We start from the raw sequence: 16,691 nt of genomic DNA, 5'->3' as shown, positions 1-16,691 counted from the left end.
TGAATCTTTGGATGATATTATGCACTGTAGATGATGATAACTTCAAACTCTTTGCAATTTTTCTCTGAGAAACTCCTTTCTGATATTGCTCCACTATTTTTCACCGCAGCGTTGGGGGAATTGGTGATCCTCTGCCCATCTTGACTTCTGAGAGACACTGCCACTCTGAGAGGCTCTTTTTATACCCCATCATGTTGCCAAATGACCTAATAAGTTGCAAATTTCTCCTCCAGCTGTTCCTTATATGTACATTTAACTTTTCCTGTCCCAATTTTTTTGGAATGTGTAGCTCTCATGAAATCCAAAATGAGCCAATATTTGGCATGACATTTCAAAATGTCTCACTTTTTAACATTTGATATGTTATCTATATTCTATTGTGAATAAAATATAAGTTTATGAGATTTGTAAATTATTGCATTCCTTTTTTATTCACAATTTGTACAGTGTCCCAACTTTTTTGAAATCGGGATTGTAGAAAGAGCAGTTGTCATGTTTAGATATAAACAGCTTCACAAACAATCTTTTCTGTGTTACAAATATTCCAATTATCACAGAAGTATACAAAAGTTTATTATTCAGATATAAGCGCTGATGTCTATGCAGGAACCAATCAGCTGTGCCTTATAGAGAATGATGTGACTGCAAGCAGATTGATTAAAGGGCCTATCAGCCTGCTTTAAAATATAATTTATTCCTGTGATGGAAAAGATAAATTTTCAGTAGCCATTAGTCCAGTCTTCAGTGTCACATGATCCTTCAAGAAACATTGCTTATTATTATCGATTTTGAAAACAGTTCAGCTGCTTAATCTTTGTGGAAACCATGATGCTTTTTTTCCAGGATTCTTTGATAAATAGAAAGGAGAGCATTTATTTGAAAGAAATCTTTTGTAGCATTATAAATGTCTTTATTGATCAATTTAATACATCCTTGCTGAATAAAATTTTTACTTCCTTTAAAAACAAAAATATTACTGACCCCAAACTTTGATCAGTAGTATAGATCTATGTTGACTGCTTGAGTATAGGCTTGCTAGAGTAATGATTGCACATTACAAATGACCTTACTTGGCCAAGTAGTCGCATCTGCTTGTGTACTTGTGTATATCGTAGCATGATTCTGGCCTTGGCATCGAGTGGAGTGACAGCTCTGTTGGAGCTTGGATGCCTTGCATGTAAGCTCCTTCCCTTTGAGGCTGAGCTACATCAGCCAGATAAAGCTGTCTAGAGTTCAGACTCTCACAGGCTTATAGCTTCTGCCTCACCCTGCTCTTCTGCTAGCACAAACCAACAGCTACGTACTGCTCCATAAAACACCAGCATCTACTGCAAGAATGAGTTGCAGTATAGAATATGGTATAGTTCACATTTTCTTTTCAATCAGAAGAAATGACAAAGCGACAGTAAGGCTTTTACATTATTACAAAACATTTCTATTTCAAATAAATGCTGTTCTTTTGACCTTTCTATTCATCAAACAATCCTGAAAAAATGGTTTCCACAAAATATTAAGCTTTCTTGAGCACCAAATTAGTATATTAGAATGATTTCTGAAGGATCTTGTGACACTGAAGACTGGGGTAAATTATCACAGGAATAAATTACATTTTTAAAAAAAAAAAAAGGAAATTATTATTTTAAATTGTAATTCTATTTTACAACATTACTGTTTTTACTGCATACTGTATGACAAAATAAAAATCTATTAAAGTGGGAAATAGTTTGGCTCGTCAAAAAGAACTTAAAAATATACAAAAGGCAGGAAAGGTTTAGATGTAATTTATAAATAAATAAATTATTTATTCATCCCAAATAAATAAATAATTAAATAAATAAAAATACTTTAAAATATTTTAAATAAAATTTGATCTACAGTTATTGGAATAAAGCATTTTATATGTTTCCTTTTAAAATATGTCCTTTTACAGTTTTATAAAATGTAATATAATATGACATTTTCAAGGATAAGCATAGAAAAATGTGACAAATAGAAAGTCATTTTCAACTCTTGTTTGATAAGATTAATTTTCCCTACTTGTCATACCTAAATGTCAACCACCCAAGTCTATTTTCTAGGATGACAGTAATTTAATGTATTCAGAAAGTCTCTAGAAATGTGTTTGCTGGAATATATCCTGGTCTGGGACACACACAAACACACACACACACATACACACATAAGGCTTTGGCAGTAAAAGGGATCATTGAGGCTGCAGCTATGCAGGGAGTGTCTGTTCATGGATTAGCTGTACGTCACCTCCACAGTTACGTAAATCTGTGCCATAACCTTTACAGGCTGCCTGTACATAACAGACAGAAACATCCAGAGCTCGATCTCTTCAAAGAGCCTCATTCTGCCACTATAGCCTATAGCAGAGTCAATAAACACTACCACCCAGAACAACCAAGGGGTCAGCTCACTCAAACTTCAGAAACCAATATGAGTATCTGACTCACCTAACTCTCATCTTTCACCTGGAGTGACAGTCCAGTCACACATCCAACAGTTTATGAAGAGGTCTGTTAGTCAGTAAATGTGTTAAAAGCATGTAACAACACCAAAGGAAGCTGTGAAAAGTGCCACAGTGTATTTTATGAAATGTAATAGCATATATATATATATATATAAGATATAGGGGGGAAAAATGTGAAATGTGTAATTAATTACTGCACCACTATCAGCAGTCCTACTTCAAATTCATGCTATTCTAATTTAGAACACACACAAAAAAATAATTTTTAGGTGAATATTAAGGACAGTCTTTAAAAATATAATGAAAGTGGATAGGGACTTGGGCTGTCAAACTCCAAAATAACATAAAAAGTGGCATAAAAGTATAAAGCGGTGCATATTATTCAAGTGCCATATTCAAAACTAAGTCATAAAACAGCTTTATGTTCATGAAAAAAGTAACAATGTCATTTTATAAACAAATCTTTCTTATGAATCAGATTGTTTTAATGAATTAGTTAATCTAGTTCACAAGAACTGAATGATTCATTTTTGAATCGTACTGATTTGATTCTTGAGTTCTGAAGAGGACGATTATCGCTGAATAATGAACGAAAGCTATTGTATATAAACCATTTTATATACCATTTTTATGGACTTACGGTGCTTTTTGTTGTCATTTTAGAGCTTGAAGTACCAGTTTATTACATTCAAATGGCCAGGATATTCTTCAAAAGTTCCCATAGTGAAAAAAAGCATGAATGTTAACAGAATGATAATTTTTAAATGAACTACGCCTTTAGATGTCCCTTTACTGTGAGTGCATTGAAAATCTTGATCCTGACCTTAAACTCTGCCTATGTGATCAGTCTATTTTCCTATTGATAAAATTGTAATGGTGCACTTTAAAACACATTCATGATCACTGTCACACCAGTCAAGCTCCCATTCACTCACTACAGTTGCCCAACTCAATACATAATTGAACCGTGTGAAATGTGCACGCTAAAACACTCCCAGACACACATTTATCTTTCAGGCAGATGAGCTTACGGAGAACATCTGCCTTTATGACTATAACACATTTATCATGCCCAAACTGAAACTGATATCCTACGCTGCAAAGAAATGCATGCTCTCCTTCAGAGGTCAGACAAATAAAATGATTATAAACTGGATGCGAAAGACCTTTATTTGTTAACGCTGCCCTTGAGCCCTGGGGAAATTATAGGGATATGGCTCAGATGGGGCGATGGTTCTCCTGCTGATAGCCGGCCTCCCCCTCCTCATCAGCTGCCTGCAGTGCAGGTTCAAGGTAGAGAAAGATGCCGGTTCTTTGTTCTGCCCCAAGCTTAGTGGGGGAGGGTTGTGGAGCAAGAAGAGCCCATGGGTGGCTCAGAATCAAACAGTGGCAGACAGATTAGACCACTAGACAGCTTAGGGCAATCCGCAATGACAACATCTAACTTGAGACACTCCTAGCAAAGCAAGCATGTTTCCATCCAGCGCACAAGGTTATACAATAACAATATACAACAACAATAATAGTTGTTATTATTAATATTATTATTATTAAATGGTTAGTTCACCCCAAAATGAAAATTATGTCATTAATTACTCACCCTCATGTCGTTCCAAACTCGTAAGACCGCGAGTAAAAGCTTAAATTAAATCTATTCATCATAAAAAGCGATCAAGTCTCTTTAGAAAATTTGGATTAAACGCTTGATTAATATGGATTAGTTTTACAATCTCTTTATGAACTTTTGGAAGCATCAAAGTGGTCGTTGCAAAGGATGAACAGACATCTCTCAGATTTCATCAAAAACATCTTCATTTGTGTTCCAAAGATGAACGAAAACCTTACGAGTTTGGAACGACATCATTTTGGGGTGAACTAACCCTTTAATGCAAATATCAACAATCATGCTTTATTAATATAAATAATATATTCTACTCAGATAATAGTTTATAAATTAAAGAAATAAATACAATAAATATAAAATTGCAATGTATTTAAATATAATGGTTAATTAAATGTTTGTTATTAATCAAGCAATTTTGCTAATATACTATAAAAGTGCTGAATGATTGTTAAAATATTATTATTAGCTGAACATGCATGTATACCTGAGAGTGTGATTAATACAAATGATCAACATCATACAATTTGAAATCTATTCCTGGGCAATTCATTTCCTTATAATGAAAAAATGCCAAACATGTCAGCAGATGTAACACTCATTCTGCATGTGTGGAATGTGCATTATCTAGTGTTAGATGCTTGCGGTAATTGGGTGTAGAGGTGACCTGCTTTTCGGGAGCCCACTGGGAGAACAGTGAGATCATTGTTTTGGGGTCCACAGCACTGCAGCTCACTCTCCATGAACATTTCCCCAGTGAGAGCCCATTGCTACACTCCGAGCACACTCACGCACATTTACACGGGCCAAATAAACTTCCTGCTCTCACACACTGACTGTACCTGTTAGAAATTCATGTAAATTAATCTGGTACCAAAGGTCAAACCTGTCAAAGACACAATACCTTTGTTAAACCTGGGAAAGCCATGTACTATACAAAATGCCAAAGAACATTTAATACATTTCCCTTACTTCAAACAATATAGTAGGAAGGGCCTTGTTTGAATCTTACTTGCAGCAAGCAATTAAGTCAAATTAACTTCAGTCCCCATGATTTCAGTTACTTCAAGCCCTGCTAATGCAAGGTAAAAACCACATGCTGATTTCTGCTGTCAGAACAAAGCCAATAATACCACAACTTAACAAGTATAATGGCTGACTGGTATGGGTTTTTAAACAGCCCATGCTCATACCAAGAACTAGAGATTTGAGTGTCCAGACATACATATGCAAAATAGGCCTAATGAAAATTCTGTCATTAATTACTCACCCTCATGTCGTTCTACACCCGTAAGACCTTCGTTCATCTTCGGAACACAAATTAAGGTATTTTTGATAAAATCCGATGGCTCAGTGAGGCCTCCACTCCACACTTTCAGATGCCCAGAAGGCTACTAAAGACGGATTTAAAACAGTTCATGCGACTACAGTGGTTCAACCTTAATGTTATGAAGCGACGAGAATACTTTTTGTGCGCCAAAAAAAACAAAATAACGACTTTATTCAAGAATATGTAGTGATGGGCGATTTCAAAACACTGCTTCATGAAGCTTCGAAGCTTTACGAATTTTTGTTTTGATTCAGTGGTTCAGAGTGTGTATCAAACTGCCAAAGTCACGCCCCCCAGTGGTGAACCACTGAAATTTCGAAACACTTATCACGTAACGAAGCCTCGTTTACAGAAATCATGTGACTTTGGCGCTCCGAACCACTGATTTGAAACAAAAAAGCTTCATGAAGCAGTGTTTTGAAATCGCCCATCACTAGATATTGTTGAATAAAGTTGTGAACAAATTTATGTCCAGAAATTAAACATTTTTTACAGAATATTTCCTCTAAATTCATTAAAATATCTGAAATATGGTCTGACTGTTATATGGGGTGGGGGGGGGGCTTTATTTTCTCTGTTTTCTGTTTTGTTGTGATTTTTTTTTCTTTCAATAAAAAAAAAAACCTTGAGTAAAATATCTGAAATAGAAATTAGCCTATTCATAACGAGACTGTTAATTGACCATTGACAATAATCTCAGTCAAAAAAGCCAAAAAGAATCCAATTTATTGTTCAATTAGGCTACTGAACATAGTTCAATGTTTTGGCTGCTGACTGAACAAACCACACAGGCGTAAGATGGGGGAAGATGCCCCCAGTGTGGATTTACTTGTATGTGCAGGATGATAATGCATCAGCCAATGTGTTATTAAAAGAAAAACAGAAACTAATTTAGTTGTCATAGCACAAAATATCAAATATTAAAATAGGGGTAAGATGGCCCTATCTGCGGTAAGAAAATTATCTAGGCGACAAGAACAATCCTCTGTAGGCTAGTCCGTCCTATTTAACAACATTTGGTCTGACCTTTGCAGGCATGGCCTTTGAAGTCCACATCCTTCGAAGGATGCAGCCTCTGAACTGGGAAACAGCTTATTTGTTAGCCGACTGATATAGGAGCTGTTTTCCCCTTTTCCTGACATAAAATCTAGAATCACAGTACACCATGGCAAACCTACAGTAGAACAGATTCCTCCGAGTTCAACAGTAGCCAGATGCACTCAGGTAGGGCTACCCGAGGACTCATCAAGTCAGGACATGAGTGGTACTTGTCCTCCTGACTCAGGGAATGTTCTAGACCCTACAGCCTCATTGATCTAGCGAGCATGAGGTGATGGAAAGGTGGCTGGGATTAATGCCTCACTAGAGTCGCTACCATTTCATTAAAGATACATTACGCATATACCTGCATCTTCAGAGCGTTTACAGCCAATTAAATCCATGACCACAACATCATACTATGCAAATCTAATTAGGCCGAGTACATCGATATCTCTTTTGAATAACACAGCTAGTGCTCTTTCACATATTTCACTAAAGCAGAGTATAAACAGCTTTTTGCGTTGTTCACAACAGGTAAAACCAGTGCACAACAACCACTCCAGTATGACAGGCTGTCATACAAAGGTGCTCTTTGAGTCTGGATAAGCAGAAAACGGCAAGACAAGGACAAAGACCATTCTCTTTAAAATGTTAATGTAATCATAACACTCACTGAAGTAGGCAAAGCAATTGTTTGAACAAAGGTTGTAATAATGTAATTGGGTTCCCTTTGTTTGCATGGTACACGACTCGTTTTGTATGCACGATGGACCCCCGACAGTACAGCTCAAGGACGACTTCATCGATACCAAACCAAAAATGTGTTCCTTTAACTCACATTGCATATAATTTAGCATTACCTTTAATACTGGAAGTCAAACAATCAATAAAAAAAAATCAATAGGCTGGGTGAAAAATGACTCACAAAGTAGCACATATTGTACATTAATTCTACTACAAGTGTCATCCACACAAATTCATTTAAAAGGAGCTAGAAAAATCCTGAGGTTAATCACACTTAATTATTTTAATTGATTACTTTTCCTGCAGGTTTAATAAAGCAAATCCCCCGGAAACCTGCTGATCGATGGTATGTTTAACAGCAGAATTCCATGTCCATGACTCTACAAAGAAATGTCCATAAAACAGAATCGAAACAAGAAAATTGCGCCAAAAGAACTCTTTAGCACTGTACACTCCCATTTTGCAATGTATTGTTTCTCTACATAAACATCTTTAAATCAATAGTTTTTATTTTGATTGTCAATCACAATGCTTCATAAAGCCAATGTCTTGTACCTTTGTCTTTTTGTCCAAATTTTAAACTACTCACTAAGTAGCAAATACTGTATATTCTGCATGTGTCATCCACACAAAGAAAATAGATTAATTAAACTTAATTGCATTAACTAATTCAATTTTAAAGATACACTAAGTAACATCTGGCCCTCTAGCGGTTAAAAAACAAAACTGCATGCATTTGGCGGAAGAACATTGTTTTGGTTGTGTTTCGGCTCTGCGTGACTGTGCGGATGAATATGGTTATCCTACTGCTTATTAAACATTCACTATTAGGCTTAAGAGATATAACCAGTTTAGATGAAAGGGAGCTGAGTAGCTGACGACGTTAGTAGCAATACCCATTAATAGACTTCCTCGAAAATAAATTCAAGCACAGCGCTACAACAGCCAAAATGAAAGGGGCAATAGATAATATTTTACAATGAACTCTGTTAGAGAGCTACATATGACAATTTATCTGTTCAATAAAATACCTTACTCACCTGTTACGTAATAAAAACGCCATCACCGAGTCGCTTTTACAACATTTCAAATCGCTCAGTTCTCGCCATCTCCGAAATGCCATGCAAGCCAATTTTGATTTTCCATTTTTACGAGCTCTGTCGCGTTCTCTTTTTGCCAGCAGACTCTCGTCCATTCGGTGTTTGTTTTAAAACAGGTGATGCCCAAGAGATTTGAGATTTAAAGGGTTAGTTCACCCAAAAATCAAAATTCTGTCATTAATTACTCACCTTCATGTCGTTCTACACCAGTAAGACCTTCGTTAATCTTCGGAACACAAATTAAGATATTTTTGTTGAAATCCGATGGCTCTGTGAGGCCTGCATGGGGAGCAATGACATTTCCTTTCTCAAGATCCATAAAGCTACTAAAAACATATTTAAATCAGTTCATGTGAGTACAGTGGTTCAATATTAATATTATAAAGCGACGAGAATATTTTTGGTGCGCCAAAAAACTAAATAACGACTTATTAGTGATGGCCGATTTCAAAACACTGCTTCAGGAAGCATCGGAGCGTAATGAATCAGCGTATCGAATCAGTAGTTCGGAGCGCCAAAGTCACATGATTTCAGCAGTTTGGCGGTTTGACACGCGATCCGAATCATGGTTCGACACAGAAGAATCATAACGCTCTGAAGCTTCCTGAACCAGTGTTTTGAAATCGGCCATCACTAAATAAGTCGTTTTTTTTTTGTTTTTTTGGTGCACCAAAAATATTCTCATGGCTTTATAATATTAATATTGAACCACTGTACTCACATGAACTGATTTAAATATGTTTTTAGTACATTAATGGATCTTGAGAGAGGAAATGTCATTGCTGGCTATGGAGGCCTCACTGAGCCATCGGATTTGAACAAAAATATCTTAATTTGTGTTAACGAAGATTAACAAAGGTCTTACAGGTGTGGAACGTAATGAGAGTGAGTAATAAATGACATTGTTTTCATTTTTGGGTGAACTAACCCTTTAACATGCTCAGTGTCAACCTTTCTCGCTCGTTGTGACAACTAACCTATGCCACTCCCACATGCGTCAAAGTAAATTTTCTTTCTTTTTTTTTAATCTTTTTTATTAAATTCTTGACTTTTCTGAAGAGACACGGACGGACGAGTGACGTAAGTACGCAATTTCTCAAATTTGTGCGAAAAGCATCCCGCTAGATCTAAAATATAAACACTTATAAAGGGCTTACTATGAATTAGGGTAAGATAAAAACACGACCAAAAAAGTTACATATTGCACCTTTAATAAAGCAAACTCAAATACACCCTAAAAATCTGCTTAAAGGGATAGTTGTCTCAAAATTATGTCATCAATTATCAAAATATATGCTTACCCTCCTGCCGTCCCAAACACCTATCCAGAGACTTTATTTTTCAGAACAAAGTTAATGTTGTTTGGAACATATCTTTGTTATTTTGAATTTGACTTTCATCGTATAGACATTTTTTTTCAAGAAAAAAAAAATTCATAATATTTGCTCTCAAGAGAAAGAAAGTCATACAGGTTTAGAACGACACGAGGGTGAGCATGTGATGAAAGTGATGACTTTCATTTTTTGGGTGAATTGTGTATAGTTGGTTGGAAATCTATTAGCCTAGCGAACAAATGCACTCTTTTCAAATTGATCAAAATGTGTGTGGGTCCAGTTTTTTTTTTTTTTTTTTTATCATGGGAACCAACCAGTGTCCCTACAATGGAATGACTTACAGTAATAAACACACTAAATAGCATCTTAATGAAATCATAAAAATGTTTATGTGAAGGTTATGTGTAAGGGTATGAGTAGAAAACATCATCAGTTTAAGGGCAACATGAGTCAATGGAAAGTCCCCACCGTGGATACGCGTGTGTTAATGCAGGGGTCCAACTTTTTGTCTCCTTTTGAACATCTGTTGTGTTTGATGAAGCGGTCAGTCTAACAGATGGTCATAGCTCATGACCGGTGGTGCGGACTCTGCGAAGTTTAGACACACTAACACTTGCATGCCAATGGACGTTATAAGATAAATGGCACATACATATAGGGACTGCGCAGATATATCTCTCATCCAGTGCAGGGCGCTGCATTAAACCTCACAGCTCTGTTTTCATGAATAAGCGTGAGCCGGCAGACTGCCAATGCAGGAATGCATCATGTCTTATCAGAAACAGCATCATCATCACTGATGGAGTCTTTTATATAGTCTCAAGGCGATGGTTTGCGAGACATGATTCAACAAAACCTTTCATGATAGGTGTTTAAAGATGGGAAAAACACACTGATCAAATGTAACCATAACCACCATATATCTACATTTGAGCAGAGACATATCAAAATCAGTACAGATAAAAATAAGAGGTGCAGAATAAACTCAGCGGTGCTTAATACTGGGTAGCTGTTGTTTCAGCACCATCTCCGCTGGACTGCAAAACCTCCTCTGCGACAAAACCAAATCATGTCTATGACCAGGTCTCCTCCTTTTCACATGTAGATCAAATTAGTTGTATTAATAATACACAACCTTAATAACAAATTATATGACTATGAGTAGGCTATAAATTGAAAATCATTGGATTTCAGCACAAAGAAGCATTTTTAAACATATAAAAATGAAGAATTTAGGTACTCGTTTGAGAATCAAATCAAAGTTCGCACACATTCTCAAAAGTTAAGCATTGTATCTAAAGGAATTAGGGAGTGTTATTCCATCAACCTGAAGCACAGTATCAGCAACATTGCAGTGAATGGAACAATGCGTCCTTTCTCAAGCAACAGAGATTATCTGTCCCATTAACATCTTCAAAAGCACGGATTAGAGGAATTAAAATAGCAGAGTGTCAGAGAACTTCAGAGAATATGCAGATATACATATGCAAATCATGCTGACCGTTTAAACTTGATATTATGGCTTTATGTAAATAATGAAATATAGTGGTTTACCTGTTCGGCGTGTTGCGTCCGCTGCAGGCTTCCTCTCGGAGCGCTGTGAAAGCCGGTGGTGGTGAAGAGCCGCCCACACTACATCCCGCCCACTGCCGCGTAATCCCGCCCACTACTGAATAATTACCGTAAATCACAGTGTGGACGTGCCCATGCGACTATATAACAATATTTATTTTTCAATGGATTTTTTTCTTAATAATTTTATTCAGTAAGGATGGATTCAGTTTAATTAAAAGTGACAGTAAAAATATTTAAATTGTTACAAAAAATTCTGTTTCTATAATGAAAACATAATTTCGATTTATGTTTTCAACATTGATGATAATAAGAAATGTTTCTTGAACACCAAATCAGCATATTAGAATGATTTCTGAAGGATCATGTGACACTAAAGACTGGAGTAATTATGCTGAAAATTCAGCTTTGCCATCACAGGAATAAATTATATTTTACAATAGAAAAAAAATAAATAAATAAATAAAAAAATATATATATATTTATATATATATTACACTGTAATAATATTTCACAATATCAGACTTTCCACAGAAGAAAGAAATGCATACAAGTTTGCAAAGACATGAAAGTGACCGAAGGGTTTTTTTTTTTAATAACATTTTAAGTAAATGTGTGACCTTAAATTGGACATACAAGTAAACGTCTGTTTAGAAGCATGTAACACACTAAGTATCAGGCAACAGAATCTCACACTCACTTTAGCCACATTCATCTCCGGGTGGAAATTAGAGACCTATAAATTATGAATGAGCCTCGAGAGGCCAGTTAAAACAACTGACATGTTTACACCAGTGTGCGTTTTAGTTGATAGTCACAATGGATTTTCTTTTCCAACTTAGTAAACAAACGCCGCCCTTTAAACCTCGGATGCTTGCCAGTGATACAAAGCTAAATTAAAAAGATATGGTTTGAGTCATGTTGTCATAGAGATGAAAATATAGAGGAGACAAAGTGAGAAAGACACTAAAAATGAGATGCTCTTCCATCTTTTCCATTTTCTTAAATTAGAAGAGCCGAATGAAGTTCCAGTGGACACTCAAGAGCACTTATCACTATGGAGACAGCCCTTCCAAGACAGGCAAATAGGGGTGAGAGTTGGGCGTGCATTAGTACTTCATTCAGGAGAGTTTCATGTCTGTCGTGATGTCTCTCACTGCAGTCAAGGGTTCTGGTTATATCAGCTCACATGTACACAGAGCTTATTCTGACAGATCAATGTGCAGGCAAAAAAAAAAAAAAAAAAAAAGAACCTTCAGACAGATTTCAAACACTACTGCCCACAGAAAGTGACAAATTGCACCAGATATCTAAAATGTAGAGGCAAAATTGTTTATCTTTTATCAAATAATTTAAAAGCTAATATGCTGTGTATGTTCAAAAAATATATTGGCGCTTTAAATACTGTAATATATATATATGTATATATATATATATATATATATATATATATATATAAATATAGATATATAGATATAGATATAGATATATATATATATATATATATAAATAAATATATATATATATATATATATATATATATATATATAGATATAGATATAGATATATATATATATATAGATATAGATATATATAGATATATATATTAGGGCTGTCAAAATAACGCGTTAATTTCGATTAATTAATCTGAGAAAAAATAACGTGTTAAAAAAAATAACGCAGATTAATTCATTCCGTATTGACCGTTCTCGTGCACGCGAGCTCTCTGTCTTCAAAGTAAGCACCGTCTTTGCACTCTCTCTACCTCAAACATAATCTACATCAACTGATACAATGCTAAAAGTTTGTGAGACCGAATCGTTTCACGAAGCGCAAAGAATGTCACCTCATCTTCTCTGACAGGCGCCCTGCACGTGCAGCTGACATAAACCACACTTTCAGTAAACAAAATGAAAATCCTATCCAGTGGTGAAGTGTTTTCTGTGTTGACAAATCTTTTGTGATGTCCTAATAATAGTCGCGATTCGCACGCAACGCGTCAATGTCCGCTAATGTCCAATTCGCGACCTAATGACTCATTTGAACAGACTCATTTTAATGAATCATGACAACAACTGATCTGTCCACACGGTCTTTGGTCTATAACGAATCAATTACTCGAACAACTCTGAAATGAGAACATAAGTGTGCTTACCCCATTTAGCAAGAGTGGTTAGTAAAATTAGCCTTAATAATGGACAGTATTTTCAGGTTATTTAAATGTCAATCTGTAGTAAATTAGGCCTACCTATAAAATCAGTTAGTTTAGACTGGAGTGAGGTGAAACCAGAACAAAGCAAGTTGTTGTTAGCTAGGTGCATTCAATTGTATATGGTAGAAAATTATATTATTAGTTAATATAACTTCTAAATGCTACTTTTTAATACTTTTCAGGTTTAGCAAAAAAGCATCTTCTCTTACAAAGCTATAAAATCACTTTTTTTTTTTTTTTTTTGCAAAGAGGGCAAGAAAGAATTACAGTGAGAGTGACGGGTACTTTATTGTCAGTATCAGGGCTCGCAGATCACGTGGGTAGGGCACTTTTTACTGTTTGTGTGGATGACCATGTCTGTCACCACCGAAGACCATTTTTGACCCAGGAAAAACCCTGCATTGATTCATTTGAATTGAAATATTTAATACTTTCACAACAAAAATTATGTATGCGATTAATTTAGATTAATTAATCACAGAGTATGTAATTAATTAGATTAAAATTTTTAATCGATTGACAGCCCTAATATATATATATATATATATATATATATATATATATATATATATACTCAGAAGAATTTCGCATGGTAGCAGATATGCTGCACAAATAGCAGTTATGAAATTACCCATAGCAGATCTATACAGGTGGAGCTGGGGAAGGTGGTGGGTTTCAGAAGCAGTGGCGGATTTAGGCATGGGCAACATGGACAACCGTGCAGGATAGCATCTTGATGGGGGCGACATAGGGCACCTGCGGAAAAGAAAAAAACGAAAAAAAAAAAAAAAAAACGGAATGTGCGGTCGAGGTTTTACCACTCATTAGGCCAATATATCACTTATGTTATGCTATGTTGCTTGCTATGCTGTTACACATAGGGCAACAATATTCCTTTTTCTGTCGAACTAGCTTACATAACCAAACAGAAAAATGTGATTTTTTAACATCATAATGTATTTTTTTACACAAATGCAATATTTTTGACAAACTATGTAAGATAGAGCAACTTGTGTCGTCTTATCCATTCATATCGAGCAAGAACCGCCACTGTTCAGAGGAAATGGAAGCACGCTGCAAATTGCTACAGCAAACACTGACCGACTATTTAAATGTTGAGCAGCAAGATCATTGGCTACAGATGCAACACAAACCAATCAGCTTGTGCTGTGTAGTTAACAATGTGATTGTTAGCATTAAGGACCCATCAGCCTGCACCATCTGGAGTTTCATGACAAAACATACAGTCAAACATTGAACATTTCATTCATTAATACAGTTTATTCACTATAAAAAATGGAAATAAAATATGACTGATCTCAGAGTTAAACTGTGTCAGAAAAAATTAATCTTATGTTAGATAACACTAAAGCAAAATATGGTCAAGTCAAAGTGTGAATAATTTTTGGTTCCAAATTTTTATCAATTTTACTGGTAGTCCATTGTATGAAGAATTTTTGGGTATAATATGTCACAGTTTAAATTATTTTGCTATCCTCACTTACATAAATGAACTATAGTGTCCTGCACCCACTAGTAAAAATATATATAAAAAATGTCTGAATAATTTTTGGTTTGACTGTATATATATATATATATATGAAGAGTTCAGATGCAAAAGCCTCTAAGTGCCATCTGAAATTTTCTTCTAAAATGAGCATTTTTATCAAGCTCGTATGTTTATGTTCAGTTAATTCACTTTAATGGCAATGAAAATGACCTATTAATTGACATTAAAGTGAAATTACTGAACCTAAACACACAAGCTTGATAAAAATGATAATTTTAGAAGAAAATTTCAGACGACACTTAGAGGCTTTTGCATCTGAACTCTTCATATATATATATATATATATATATATATATATATATATATATATACTTTCTGTATAATGGCGCTATAAATATTGTGAATTAATTATATATTCAAATGTATAAACAAATATCCACAAATGTCCATATGTCCACAGCACACACTGCAGCAAAGTCCTTGTAAAACTCCCCCTGCTGGCAGAAGTAAATCATTGAGTCTCTCTCACTGGTGCTATAAATAATTATCTCCATTCTCAGAGTTCACAAACAAAAGAGAATGGGAGAGAAAGAGAGGCCGGATCAATACTGTGGCTATGCGTCACACGCAGGCTGTATTCACATATTCTGCAGCAAAACACAGCGTTCTGATAGTTGTAGGGAGAGGGAGATTTCTGATGCTCTGTTCCAAAACCTAGTGAACTGTCTACTAGCAATTTACGGCATCAGAGTCTGTTCCAAAATATCACGGTTTCGCCTAAATGTAATGCATATGTATCCAATATGGTGTTGTAGGGAATCCTAAAATGCACTGCACCGAGCACAGCGATGAAATAAATCCAAGATGATGGACAAAGCTGGAAAAATGTAGAACATTTAATTAAAAACTGAAAAAGTATTGGTAAAATAAACCTAATTTAAAAAATCGAATAAAAAACTATTTTAGTTTTAGTATACTGTCTAAAAAGGTAGCTCACTACATTTGGGAAAAGAGTCTCTAAGCTAATGTTGTGCTCAGACTTTAAATCAGTGTTCAGACTTTTAAGTGCAGTATAGTGAACGTCATTGTGCTTAAGAAGAAGGAAAACAAGTGAGATAATATCTTCCCTATCTATCTCATGGACAGGCTCAGATGAAGGTAGTAACCTTGACCCCTACTTATAGCCAATTAGCCTTTCCCCAGTGAGTGTGTGTGGATGTCTGTGGGCTGCTTGTGAGATGACCTAATCAGCTTACTGCAAAGAGATCAAAGACTACACACACACACACACATGCCGTGCACACACAGACCCAGGATCAATGCAATTAGATTTTGAGCTGTCAAAGCTTGACAAACAGACCAGGAAGAATCATCAAGTAGTTTTCAGTGATCAAGCTACTGTTTTGTCCCCTTTGCCACAAACAGGCTGTTTTCTAGCAAATTCGATTTTAAGGAGCAAATGCGGCACATTAGTGCCCCTCAGTGGTTGATATAATTATTGCACCCATGTGCTCTGCCTGCCTGCTAAAGGAACAATCTGAGTTTAATATCAATTAATATAAATCATAGATGAAGTTGTACTTTTGGAAGATGAGTTTTAAGATGATTAATTTATTTTGTCTGGAAATTGAAAGACTAACACAAAATCTCTCCATTCATGTTGAGTTCTAGTTAATCTCAAATATTCCTCAAATAACAAGGTCTCTCTTGTGTTTATAAAATGTGATAAAGGAAGACTGTTAACTTTAAAG

General features: G+C 35.4%; 1 protein-coding gene across 20 annotated transcripts in view; it reads right to left on the bottom strand.

The window, feature by feature from the left end:
* Positions 1 to 11,287, bottom strand: part of map2 (microtubule-associated protein 2) — a 137,255-nt gene extending 125,968 nt beyond the window's left edge. For all 20 annotated transcript variants that reach the window (XM_048194287.1, XM_048194291.1, XM_048194294.1 and 17 more), the window contains exon 1: positions 11,201 to 11,287. The gene's annotated coding sequence lies outside the window, so the exon portion shown is untranslated. The remainder of the gene's footprint in view (positions 1 to 11,200) is intronic.
* Positions 11,288 to 16,691: the final 5,404 nt, after the last annotated feature.

The sequence above is a fragment of the Megalobrama amblycephala genome, linkage group LG6, assembly GCF_018812025.1.
Source record: "Megalobrama amblycephala isolate DHTTF-2021 linkage group LG6, ASM1881202v1, whole genome shotgun sequence".
NCBI classification, from domain to species: Eukaryota; Metazoa; Chordata; class Actinopteri; order Cypriniformes; family Xenocyprididae; genus Megalobrama; species Megalobrama amblycephala.
This window is presented reverse-complemented; position numbering and strand designations above follow the sequence as displayed.